Here is a 14,210-nt window from a genome sequence, read left to right as displayed (position 1 = left end):
AAGTATATTCAAATTACTTTACTGTGACTATTTTAAGATTACATTGTTAAGGAAGCAGGAACTACTCGAAGGGGGTGAAAAAAGCAAGTGATGAGAAGGTAATCATCACTGTGATTTAACGTGTGGCGTAATTTCTTCGTCCAGGCCTTTTTTTTTTTTTTTTACATTATGCTACATCACATGTCTGGAAATATCTCTGGAACATGACATTGTGAACGACTTCACATTTTCTCTTTGAAAGGAAGGAAAGAAGTGTCTCCTTAGAGTTCCAAATTTGTTACATAATTTATCAAACCTTACATCCATACAAACGCAGCAAACATGTCGTAGTGTTTGGCACAGTGCAGCTCGCCACAATCTTTTACATGATGCCCTTTTTATTTCTTATCCTAAATATCATGGAAAAAAGTGATAAAATAACTAGAGCAAAGACGACAAGCAGTTGTTGAAAGATTCTTTTATTATTGAAAAAAAAAAATCACCAAACTGACTTTCCTATTATTTTTAACCTGTATTGGAGACATTCTTTAAATGCTTCTGTGTTTGATAATAGGTATTTTATTACTGCGTTGGAAAGCTGGAGGTCACACTAAGCAGTTTTTTCATAGCTAGTGTGGCTGCTGACGCCACATGAAATCTTTCTTTCCACCAGAGATGCATTGATCTGACATTATTGGTCAGGTATCACAATTTAGGGAATGTTGCCTCATTCTCTATATTCTTTGCAATCCATCGTTCAATACGCAACCAGAGGGGACTTAAGGTGACAGACATTTTTACCGGCATTGACAACATTTTCCAGATGTTTCTCTGCGTCGGGAGATTCGCAAGTTGAACCACGTCATCTTTTTCCCACCCACAATCCTTCCTGTCAGCCTTTATCAGTCTGTCCGTCCATCCGTCCATCCGTCTGTCTGTCGTGGCCAAAATGTGCCGTGGAGGCAACAGCCGTAAACACTAAGCGATTTTCCCATTTGCAGCTGTCTTGAGCAGACTGGGAGGTGTTTTGCAGTTTTATGGATATTGACTCCTCCTCGGCTCTTTGATCCCAGCCGTCCGCCTTCGGACTGGAGCCTCGCAGATGCCTGTGGGGCCGCTGACAGCTCCAGACAAGCAGCGCTGACATAAAAGTGTGGTACGAGTATTGTTCAGGCCTGGTCGGACAATATGCAGGTCTGCCAGTCAGTCATTCGGTCGGTCGGTCGGGTGGGCTGAAAGGCCTTTGTTCACAGATGGACCGAGCATACAGCATGATTAAACACAATTAGATTATGCTACCTGCATTTCATTCATCCTGGTAAGTCGGAATGAACAAATATGACAGCTGGAGTCTCAGACTGCGACGCTTTGTCTTGTCTCGACGGTGCTTACACCTATCAGCCCGGCCCCCTCTCTCAACGGCTCACTCAAGAGAAATGTCTCCATTGTCTTATGGGCTCGCATTGTGTCCATGTGTTGATGTGCGAGTGTGAAAAAGGTCCTGAGCCTGTCATTGGTCCAGATTTACTACAGCAGAGGCAGTGTGGCTTTGGCAGGCAGGCAGGCATGGATTATACATGCTGAGAAAAGATGTGAGGTAGCTCAGCCTGGCTGAGTCCCTCCGGTACAAGTGTTATTTGTGAGAATGTGTGTGTGTGTGTGTGTGTGTGCGTGTGCGTGCATGCGTGTGTGTTTCAGGTCAGCACCTCGCCCACAGCCCCACTGATGATGTCCATGCCTGATGATGTCATGGTATCGATCAGCAGGGCGTCTGTTGTGGGATTTGGTGTCGGTGTCTGGAGAGAAGAGAGGGGAGAGCAGAGGAGAGGATGAGGTTAGCGTTAGATTGTGAGCAAAGTGGAGAAGGGGAAGAGGAGGGTTCGGCATAAAAGACGGAGGCGTGATTTAAATATCATTAATAACTCAAGGAAAATCGAGAGAGACCAGGCACGTCTTTGTCTAGCGAAAGTTAGTTTTAGGAAAAGGTCTGTATGGAGAGCCTGTATGGAATTGAGAGCAGAAAAAAAAAGGAAAAAAAAATCACCCCAGGCTGTGGATTTACTGTGTTCCACTGTATACATTATCTCAGTGCGCCTTACCAGTTCCTGCTACATACTTTTCACTTTCTTACAGAGAGCTAGTCAAGGTGTACATGATATTGTCTTGGACCAAAAAAAGATCCTAAGTGAGGAACCAGAGGTGCCCTCTTTTTCCAACTGGATCCCGAATAGAAAGAAACATATTGAAGAAATGATTGGGCCAAAGCATGAAAACTGGTTAGGTTTTTACATGAGCTATAAGAGGTTTGCAAACTGGAATCATAGCAAAACCTGCTGAAGTCAGAGCATGCTAAAATGTACATGCTTGTTCCAGAGAAGCCCCCGTATCTCAGCCAGGTGATTTTCTCCCTCAAGAAGGCAAATTGAGGCCTGAGGGATCCATGGCACAGGCTGAAGATCTACACAACAAATTCTGGATCCGTCTTGTATCATCCGTCCTTTAACTTCTACCTCTTTAAGATTGGGCTGCAGATGGAAACCCAAGTCTTTTTCTCCAGAACAGCAAAAGTCAGGACTTTGATTTTTTTTTAAACTCTATGTATTAAGTTGACTTGGAGGTTTGAAGTCGACTGACTGCCGTTGTGCCTCTGAGCAGCCAAGCAGTGGAGTCCCAGTCAAGTAACCTCTGACCTGCATAAAGATTAGCCGGCTTTGTGGCTTGAAGGTATGATGTAGCGATGAGAAACAACTACCTGATAGATTTAAGTCAAAAGCTGTGCTTTATTTGACGGATGTCATTTCTTGCCGGTTGCTGTGAAGTGTGGTGAAACAGAACTGCTTACTGGATTTCAGCCATGGGTAGTTTCTTCTGCAGCAATGCCTGAAAACAGAACATACTGGATGAGGCATCACACACCACTGATGTGTGAAGCCCTTTAGGACACATTTTATGTATTAAACTCTATATTAACAATGTGTTCCACTCAAGGGCAGCTTTGGGCCCCTGATTTTAGAAAGCTTGTGTGCGAGACATGGCTGGGTCGATTAGAGATTTATGAATAGCCTGAAGCAGCCTGGAGATGGGTGGGTTTATGGCAGAAGTGTTTTATGCTCAATCTTGAGGATCCCAAAGCATCCTTAGGCCAGACAGGATATACTGTATTGCTTCCTGTTCTGGCCATATGGTCTTCTCCCCACTGGCGTATGCAAGGGAGAACTTTCAAAATCAGGCACCAAGGTAAAGTTTGGACTATAGACAGATTGGTATATCGGATGCTTTGCCTTTCTGCTCATCTATATCTTAACTGTAACACTGGAGCAGAACTGTAAGTATTGTACACATGTCCCTGTTCTGTCTCCATCATTAATGAAGAAAATACTTGAATGGTTCTCTTAAGACTAAGACTGATACCAGACTGGAAGAATCTGTCCACCTTTTCTCAGCTGAGAACCACTGCATTGCTTTCAGGACAGTGGTCAGCTACCAAGGCTTAGGATAAGAGAGGTTTGTAAATATATAGACTGATGAGGACTCGTCTTCATTGCTGTACTAAATGCCTCGTCTTGACTTCAATAGCTGCTATCCGGCTAACTTAGCACAACCTATCTAAAGAGACGTGGGTTGCTTGTTCGTCACACAGAAACAAAGGAGACTTGACAGCCAGGCTACAGCTGTTTGCTGGTAGTGACCATTTAATTCTGTAGAGAAAATGGACGTTTGAGATTTTATGAGCTGTCTCTAAGATCTTGTAAAACATACTCCAATAAACTTGACGAGGAGAGGTCAGTGTGGTTTGGTACACTTTTTTCTGGTCCTGTGTATTGAGGGGAGTGTTTCCACCACCAGTTGGACTTTTACCCGGCCAAAACAAACATGACGCACCGTATATCTTGTGCTTGCTGCAAGCAGTGACGTTTTTCTGTACTCCAGTGTGTGTTGTTCCGCCATAACTGTACCGTATCATTGTGCTACGGACCTACAACTGAAGGGGGTCAGGAATGGTGAGGCACAGGTTGGTTTTATGGGCCAATTTGATTATGAAAACAGACAAGATATTGTGTCTTACCATACCGACTAGTACCCCACCTGAGGCATTAAAGAACTATAAACCCCACCAAAAGGTTACAACTAACTGGTAGAGGTTCAAAGCTCATAAAAGCTCTTGTGAGGCGAAAGCAAACTATTCCTTGCAAACTATTACCGCCTACATTTACCACTTACGTGATTGCAGCTGCTCCTGCTTGACTCTGCTCAAACACTCTTGATTCTTCAGGTTGATTGCATTATCAATCATCTCAAAGAGTGTTTCTAATGTTAAAGAAACCAATCATCCCTCAATAAGTTGACTCCTAAAGATTAAAAGCCACAGGGAGAAAAAAAAAAAGACAATTTTAAAGTGGAAGGAAAATGCTGCATGGTTTTCAATGTGTTTTTTACAAATATTACAAAAGTTAAGCATACATTTTTATTCAAACCCTTCCAGTCAGTACTCCGTAGAACCACAGTCAGAGGAGGAGAAAGTGCTTATGCACAATAATCTCCATGTGTTCCAAGAGATTTTTAATTGGAATTAGGTCTTGACTTTAAGCCATTGTGACGCATGAACACGCTTTTATCTAAATTGCTCCAATGTCTCTCTGGCAAGAGGTTTATGGTTGTTGTCCTGTTGACAAATGTTGAAAATGAACCTCCACCAAAGTCTTTTCCTGCCTCTATATATGGGCTATAAATGTCTCTAGCAAGTCCTTACAGCGCCTCCCTCCACAGGATTTGCTGCACTGAAGCCTCCTCCACTCCATGCACCTTGCAGTTGTTTTCCAGAACCAGAAGGCCAAAGACAGCCTGGTAAATCCCGGTTCCTTGTTCGATGCATCTTCTATACTGGATCTGATTGTACCCAATCTCTAGCGTTTGGTCGTCACGTATGTAATGTGCTAAATTGACCATGAAGTAAGCTACGCTGTGAAGTTGTGGGCACAGTGAACAACTTCCCCCCCCCACTGTAAAAACAGAAGTGCCAAGCTGGACGTCTTTTCCAGCAATAAAATATCCTAAACATTCCTCTGGCTCCGACTTTAAATCGATCAATATTTGGAAGCGTGGCCAGCACGGACTGAATGACGTCATTCACCTCCTCCGCTGCCGTTGCCAAACTACAACAACAGACAGATTACAGTTCTGAAACAGCACAGAGAACACTGACGTCATCCTTTACAACTCCTCTTCCTGCTGGAGAAATTTCAGACGAAGCAAAGCCTGAAGTGAGTCCTGCAGGGTTTTGAACAGGGAACCTCAAGGTCTGTGGCCAACTTACTCTACCACCAGAGCCGCTTTGCATCTTCTCGGCCTCTTAACCCCTCATCCTCAGGGCGAGGTTTTTTTTTGTTTGTTTGTTTAATCGACACAATGGTTTTTGTTTTGCATCGAGCAAAATTTTGGATCACCTTCTTCCATGTTTGTTGCATTCCTATCAGTTCTTGAGGCAAACTCGAAAATGAAGCTTGTTGTTGCTGTCGTTTGACCATCTTTTTTTCATACCATTGCTTGGTCTTCATCATGCTGCAACCTAATGAGGTGTTTGCAACTGGTTGCTCTGACCAGCATGGTTTCTTTTTTTTTTTTTTTTATGTTTATCCAACTTTCTCTTCCATCTGCTTAAGCTTCGCTTTTGGTTTCCATTCTGGCTGTTCTTACATGTTACACAGGTAGCACTCAGTGTATCAGAGATCCTCTTGTTTGGGCTATAAACGTCTCTTGGCTTGCAGGCTCAGCCGTGGATATGAACGAGGTGAGAATAAAACATTAAGCTGGCAGACCTTCAAGGAAAAAAAAAAAAAAAAAAAAAAACAGGAAAAAAAAAAAGATCCCATAATAAATAGGAAGACAAAAAAAAAGTAGCAGCAGCCGCACAAGTAGCTTTGGGATTACAGTTGTTAATATAAGCTTTATGGGCAGTGAGGGAAGCAGCCCTCGGTGACTTACAGTGGAGCGAACCAAGCCGCGCTGCTGCCAGTAAAACACGGGGGACGTGTACAGGAGGCAGATTACAAACCTTCCTCCCAGCTCCGGCCATCATTTAAACCCACTCCAGCGTCTCGGGAGGTTCGGTCCAAACGGTGCCAAGCATGCGATCGCATTAAGAAGGGGCACTATATAGACTTAGGAGATATTACGGAGGAGTGAGCAAAAGCGCCATCGCGCTGCTGGTAATTGCTTTAATGAACGTCCCCTGTGTGTGTGTGTGTGTGTGTGTGTGTGTGTGTGTGTGTGTGTGTGTGTGTGTGTGTGTGTGTGTGTGTGTGTGTGTGTGTGTGTGTGTGTGTGTGAGTGTGTGTGTGCGCGCGCGTGTGAGGGATTTTATAATGGTGACATATATATATGTATATATGGCTCCTGTTTTTATGGATTTCTGGGTGGTGCCTCGGTGTTAGTGCTGCACCTCCATCACGCTGACAGCGTCAGCTTGTGTTGTTTCAGCCTCGTTCGGTACAGTTAAGCTACAGCCGCCGCAGACTCCACTCTGAGGAAGAAGAATACGAGGGGAAGCTTTCCTTCCTCCTCCTCCTCTTCCTCCTCTATCTCTCCTTCTATCCACTTCCTGGAACTTGCCAATGCAATTGGATTTTGTGTTTGTCTGTGTGTGCCTGGCTTCTCTCAGAGCTCCCTGGCACTTTTGCTCCTATCTCTCTCTCTTTTTTTTATTTTTTTATTTTTTACGGCCCTCCTTGGCTCCTCTCCGCATCCTAATAGCGCGGTAATGCAGCCGGTGTGGCTCACATCTACAACGTGCGCGCGCGGCGACAATGGCGCCCCTCCGGCTCGCTCCTGGCCGCGTATTGGCGGTCTGTTTGCATTTTTGTTTTTTGTTTTTTTGCGTGTTTTTGCGCGATTCTTGGGTTTTCCTTACTGTTTGTGTTTGGATAAGAGTGCCAGTGGAGGTAGAAGGAGAGTGGGGAGTGGAGGGGCGGTGGATGGAGAGACGGACTGTTCATTGTTTACCATTATTGATTGGGCTCTCTCCGTCTCCCTCTCTCTTTCTCTGCTGCGTCTGTGGCTGCTGTCTGTATCCTGCTCTTCATCCGTCCGTCCCCTCAATCCGGACCCTCCTTTACACCTCACCCTCTGCACACTTATCGCTGCACCCATTTGCCCCGCGCTGTTCCCAATGCATCTGCTAGTTGGGGGTGGTGAAGGGGTTGCAGAGGGGGCGGCGGCCGAGTAATGGCCGGCACAAACGGCCTAATAACATTACAGCTGCCATGAGAGCGGGGAGGGGTCAGGAAGGGTGAAGCAAAGGGGAATGGGGAGGGTGGTGAGACGTACGTATGAATTGCAAGGGGTTTGTGGGGGTTCTGGTGTGTGTGGGGGGGGAGAGGGTAGTTGTGGGAGAGGCAGGGGGCGGGGCAGGTGCATCACTAATGGCTTTTTAAAAAGGTTACAGCATGTTGCTCCCTCTTCATAATGGGGCCCTGGCTGTGCTGGAAATGCAATTTCCGGGAAAGATAATGCAAGTAGTGTAAGGGCTGGTGGTGTGTATGTGGAGGGAGACAGATGGGGGGCGGGGGGAGGCATGGGTGTTCGGTGTGTACCTAGTGCTTATGTTCAAGCAAAAGAGAAAAAGAAGAAAGAGAGAAAAATCTGGAGAAAACATTGGGGGTGGGGGTGGGGAATACACAGAGAGGAGGGGAAAGTAGAGGAGTGTAAAACCAGAAGGCAGAATGAGCGGCGGGGGGAAAAAAACGGTTGCAGATGTGGAGGGGCTATCAGCCTGGTGTGTGAGCGCATCAATACTTAATGAAGACATTATCTGCAGCCACTGCAGCCATGTATCTAAACAAACATTATCCCTCAACCTTTCAGCATCCGGCACGCTTGGTTAAAGCCAAGTAGACTAATTAACCTCTGCTCACCGCTGGATATGAGGCTCAACTTTTGCCTGATTGAATCCTCCCGAGTTTTCAGAGGGCATCGGTAATTGCCAGTCGTGTTCAGGATTGGTCGGGGTGGAGGGTGGAGGTGGGAAGTGGGGGTGGTGGTGGGTGGGGGTTGAAGCATGTAAGTTAGGGTTTTTGTCCATGTCCAGCGGCCGTAGTAACGCTTTCAATTTATTTCACACCCTCTGCACAGAACATGAAATCGGTACCTCGCAGTTTTTTGTCTAATTTCATTGTGTGAGATCTGTTGTTCTGCCTGAACAATTATGATTTAACTACATTAAAAATGGGCTGGCAGCATATTTTCTCACGCTACAACCACAATCTTTGGTGTTTTTTCAGTAGGCTTTCACATAATGGACCAACTCAAAGCAGTTTCTAATTAGGCATAAAAGATAAATTTAGATATTTGCTTACAATTAAAAATGTAAAAAGAGTGTCTTTGTGATTAGCTACCTTTAGCCTGATACCCCTAAATAAACTCAGTGCAACCATTTGCCTTCAGAAGTCATCTAGCACATATAAATCCAGCTGTTCTATGAACAGAGGTTTGTTAGGGTTCATCCACACCAGCCCTGCTTAGTCCGATTTAATCAAACTCTAGTTTGTTTGCCTAGAATGTCCAGTTTGTTTCGACCAGCTAACTCTGCTCCTCCTACAAACCTCGGTCTCAGTTTGATTGAAGTGAACTCTGGTGCGGTTCAAATGCATATGTGAACGCCAAGCGGACTGGAGACAACGGCAAAAGCAGAAAGTACAACCGAAGCAAACGTGTTAGTCTGCCACTGTTGGAACAAATGGCTCAATCTTGTCAAAAAACGTGAAACCCTACAACATCTAAAATTTGACTCCACTCTTATTTTTAGTTCCACTTCTTGAAGACGGAAGTTGCGCTCAGTGTCTTCTTCAGATGTTTTTCTGTTTTCCCTTCAGTGGTTTTCGGTGGAGCGCCACCACAGGCGAGGAGGGTGAATAGGTTTCTCATGAGCAAAGAAAAAACCCCAGAAAAAGTAAGTGAAGATGTATAGCCAACTTACTCAAGCCTCTGCAACAAGGTGACCCAAAGTGGATAGATTTTTGGTGCCTAAAGCTACTGTGAGTGAGAAGAGAGGCTGGGTCAAAAGAAAAAACAAAAAAAAAGAAGTATGACCATAATTAAAGTTATAATATATTCCAATGAAATACACTGCAGTTTACAATTGTAATGTGACAAGATGTGAAAAAGTAGGAGGGGTCTGAATACTTGGGCAGGACTCTATGCGTGGCAGCCTGGGTTCCTCTGTGCATTAGTTTCATTATGAAAGGAAAACCCAGAACAACAAAAGGAGCAACAGAACTAATACGTTTTCTCTGCATCTGCTCTGTAGCTTATAGTGCACTGTATACTAATTCAATACCAGCATCTTTCTGCCTCATACACACACACACACGCACACACCCAGGTACACATCCATTCCTCTGCCTGTTTCACCATGACTCATCCGGCTTGCCTCTCCGCCTTCGGCCCACTTAACCACGATGATGACATGTGCACCTTCCTCAGAGAAACCCCTCTGCGGGCTCCACCTGACCTTTGACCCATCGAGGGGAAAACCGGGGCTCCTGCATGCAGGACCGAACCTGAGATCCAACGGGTTTTTGTTGGTGTTTGGTCTTGTTGCCTTTGCTTTCTCTGAGACAAAAAAAAAAAAAAAAGAAAAAGGGAAGGAGTACGAAAGCTGGCTCGTTCGCTCAGGAACAAGCACATATATCATGGTTAAGATAATCTAAGATTCAAAATGAACCGACCACAAAGGAAATCAATATCCTCCTGAAATAATTATTGTAAAAAGAGATGCAATTGTAGTTTTGGTGCTAGCGCGGCGCGCGGCAGACAGCCCGGCTATTAAATAATGAAACTCATTCTGTAGTTCAATTTTAATGAAGAAAATGACATTTCAGTTTCTTTCCCCTTCATTATATGAGTATTAGAAACAGCTTGTAGAGGCACACTCAGCCCCTCTCTCTGAAGCAATTTTAAAATGAAAAATGCCTCGCAGTGCTTTAATCCCTCTCTCCATATTCACCTGATTCAGATTCAGAACGCCGCCGCTTCATTTCTTTTCTATAAAAATCACGCCGGCGCTCCGAGTGAAGACGTTTCATGCCTTGTTGTGTGAGTTTTAGAAGGAGATGACTGACATTGTGACACAACCCAGAGAAGAAGACGTACAGCGCTTTAACTGGACTACAGCACAATTATGTGTACATGCAGAGAAGTGATATAAAAAAAGAAATAACCAAAGGCAGAAATCTCTTCTTTTATTGGTTGGAGCTTCTTCGTAATTTTAAGTGACAGTAATGGAAAATTTTCAGCTCATTAAACTTGTGATTTTTTTTTTTTTCCAAGGGATGTGTCCTTGGCTGCAGACAAAGCAGATGTCTCTTTTTCCTGGTAGCTCCGCACTCAGAAAAACGCAGCTGAATCTGGCTGCAGCAAAATGGCGGCACACAATGCCTGGCAAAACTATTCACACCCAGTGAATTTGTATCCTTGACAAAAACTCATACAATGAATACAGTTAGGAAGTGGAAGGAAAACGATCAACGTTTTGTTTCGCAAATGAGTCTGAAAGATGTGGCATTACATTTTCTTTTTCTTCAGACAAAAGTCAGATGTACATTTGAAGCTAGAAGGTTGTTTGTAGGGAGCATTCACACCAGGCCTCTTTAGTCCACTTTAATCAAACTCTAGTTTGTTCGGGAAGGTCTGAACTCAGATGCAGATCAATTAAACGAACTCTGGTTCGCCTAAAAATCTTGGTTTGCTTCTGTTGAGGTGAAATCTGGGGCGGTTTGAATGTCAACCAGACCGGAGACCGCTTCAAAAGCCGGAATAATATAGCGCTGGGATTCAGGGTAAATACAACCACAACAAATGTGCTAGACTAGCACTAGCGGAAGAAGTGGCTAGTGGTCTCCTGCCAAAGACAAAGCCTAGGTATCGGCTCGGCTAATGGTGAACTTTGGTGCGGTTAGAATGCATATGTGAATGCCAAGTGGACTGTAGCGCCGGGCATTCTGGGTTAATACAACCAAAACAAACCCCTGTCGCCAGCACTAGCAGGAGAAATGTCTCGTGTTCCTTAGCCAAAGACAAAAGAGAAATCCTACAACCACTAAAAGCGGACAGTTTTGTGACGAAGGAAGTTGCGCTCAGTGTTGCCTTCAGAGGTTTTCATGTCGTTTCCTTCAGTGGTTCTTGGTGCAGCGCCCCCACAGGCGAGGAGGGAAACAGGTGAGAAAAAAAAGCCCCCCAGAAAGAGCAACGTCATCAAGCCTATGCAGCAAAATTATGCAAAAATAGATTTTTAATACAAAAGCAAAGGTGAGTGAGGAGACAAAGTCTGGGTTAAACAAAATAATTCAGAAGAATGAAGTAAGACCGTCATTATTTAAAGTTTGGATTTTTGTGGGCTGGATTTGAAGATGCTCCACTGCCAAGTTTTCAGGTGTGAAAACAGCTTAATACAGGTAACATGTCCAAGTTAAACAGGTAATGAGTAGACTGTGGAAGGTAGCAGGACTTCTTCAAGAAGAACTAACAGGCTCTGTCTTGCTGGTCAGTAGGTTATCTAATACAGATTTCTTTTTTTTTTTAATTTTATTTAAACATCCAACAACAATGCATTGACCACAGGGACAAAGAAAATATGACATGTTTTTTTTTTTTTTTTTTTTTTTTCCCCCTACCCTTCCCCCTTGTACCCACAACCCTTCCCTAACTATCCCCTCCTGCTGCAGCAAAAGAGAGAAAAATAAATAAATAAACAACAACAATAATAATAATAATAATAATAATAATAATAGATAAATAAAATAAGAAAATCCAGAAGAGAAAAAAAAAAAAAAAAAAAAAAAAAAAAGGGCCACAAGCAAAGAAACCGGGAGACAACTCCAAGACGTGTGCAACATGCAAACATGCGTCTATACAACCATGGGTACACAAACAGAGTCAGGACACGGACATTCAAAAGTGTACAGGTGGACGAACACTGTCAATAGCCAGAACCACAAGGAGCCATTGAGGCCGCCGGGCCGGGGCACAGGCACACACACATCAGAGCCAGCATCTTGCATGGCCCTCAGGCTCGAGGGAGGGCATCCAGTCTCTCAAAATAAAATAATAGAGGGGCCCAGGTTTTATAAAATTTTCGGATCGAACCTCTGACACAAATTTGATCTTCTCTAACTTAAGGAACAGGTCAGATCTTTCAACCAGAGAGAAGCCTTGGAGGGTGCTTTGATTTCCACGCTAAAAGTATTCTTCTTCGGCGAGGAGAGTTGAAAAAAGCCAGTACATTTTAAAATCATGTGTTATGACTGTATACCTCCCTGGAACTCCAAAGATAGCCAATACAGCACTGGGTTGGATGCCTATTTCAAAAGCTTCAGATAGGATCTGAAAAACTGTAGACCAGAAGTTACACAGTTTGTTACAGGACCAGAACATGTGTGTTAAATTTGCCTTAGCTATATGGCAACGAGCACAGGTTTCACTGACTGTAGAATAAATCCTTGAGAGTCTGGCTCTGCTGTAATGAATCCTATGAAAACCTTGAACTGAATAAGTCCAAGTCGAGCGCATGATGTTGACCCATTAACTCTATGCAATGCATATCCCAAGTCTCATCAGAGATGTGTATTCCAAGTTCTTCTGACCATTCTGCTCTGATTCATCGAGCTTTACTGCGTTGAGTGATGAGATGCTATTATAAATTTTGGAGATGAGACCTCTACAATGTGCAGGGGTTTGCAAGAGGATGTCCATTCCTCCCTTTGGAGGCAAGTTGGGAAAGCAAGGACTGATGTTACGAACAAAGTCTCGGATCTGGAGATATCGGAATAGGGAGGAATGCTGTAAACTGAATTTGGAGGAAATAACATCAAAGGTAGCGAAAACACCATTTATATTAAAGGTCACTAAATTTACTTAAGCCTGCTCTCTGCCATTGGGCAAAGACAGGATCAACATGGATGGCAGGAAACATGATTATTACATATGGGACTGTAGATAGAGAAATTTGTCATATTGAAGTGTTGTCTGAATTGTGACCATATTTTTAGAGTGGAGATTACAACTGGACAAGAAGAATGTTGCTTAGGAGAGAAGGGAGCTTTGAGGTAATTAATGCAGGGAGTGATGAGGGAGTGATGATGGCGCGACATGCATTCAGTTCTAATTGGCACCAGTCAACATCCGGTTGTTGGAGCAAACAGACTACTTTTTGTAGGTTTGCTGCCAGTAATAATACAACAGGTTGGGTAGACCCAAACCCCCACTTCCCTTTGTCTCTGAAGGAAACGCCTACTGATTCTGGGGTGTTTATTACTCCACATGAACGAAGACAGCTGTTTATCAATAAGTCTGAAGAATGATTTTGGGGAGAAACATTGGAATACTCTGAAAAAGATACATAAATCTTGGCAAGATGTTCATTTTAATACATGCAACTTTGCCAGCTAGGGATAAATTTAGGACGCTCCACTTCTGAAGGTCGTTTAAGATTATTGAGCAGAGGAGTGACGTTTTTTTCAAACAGATCCGAAAAGAAGACGCGTCACATTGATTCCCAAATATTTAAATCCTGTTCTAGAGAGAGGAAGGGCAAGTGAGTTTCTGTAATTTGGAGTGCAGGGTTATTAATTGGAAAACATTCACTCAGGATATAAGGAAGTTCAACTTATATCCTGAAAATTTACCAAAACGGTTCAACAAGCTCACAATGTTGGGGATGGATGATACCGGGTCCGAAATGTAGAGTAATAAGTCATCTGCGTATAAGGACAGCCGATGTTCCAGTTGTTCTCTATAATACCCTTAAGCCCTGTGAAGTCTTAAGCATAATTGAAAGTGGCTCAATAGCTAAAACGAAGAGGAGCGGGCTGAGAGGACAACCCTGCCGAGTACCCCTGGACAAAGAGAAGGGCTTAGACCTTGTTCTGTTGGTGATTACACTTGCCTTAGGTGACGTATATAACAGTTGCACCCATGATGTAAAACTGGGCCCAAACCCAAACCTAGCCAATACTGTAAATAAGTAGGGCCACTCGACCCGGTCAAATGCCTTCTCTGCATCGAGTGAGACCACAACCTCAGGGGTCTCCCCCGATGCAGGAGCATGAACAACACCAATAAGCCTGCGTATATTAGAAAAAGAGTGACGACCCTTCATAAACCCAGTTTGATCCAAGGAGATTATGTCCATCATGGCCGTGTCCAGTCTCATAGCCAGAAGTTTAGCTAAGATTTTAACA

The sequence above is a fragment of the Poecilia reticulata genome, chromosome 12, assembly GCF_904066995.2.
Source record: "Poecilia reticulata chromosome 12, P_reticulata-male-v2, whole genome shotgun sequence".
NCBI classification, from domain to species: Eukaryota; Metazoa; Chordata; class Actinopteri; order Cyprinodontiformes; family Poeciliidae; genus Poecilia; species Poecilia reticulata.
This window is presented reverse-complemented; position numbering follows the sequence as displayed.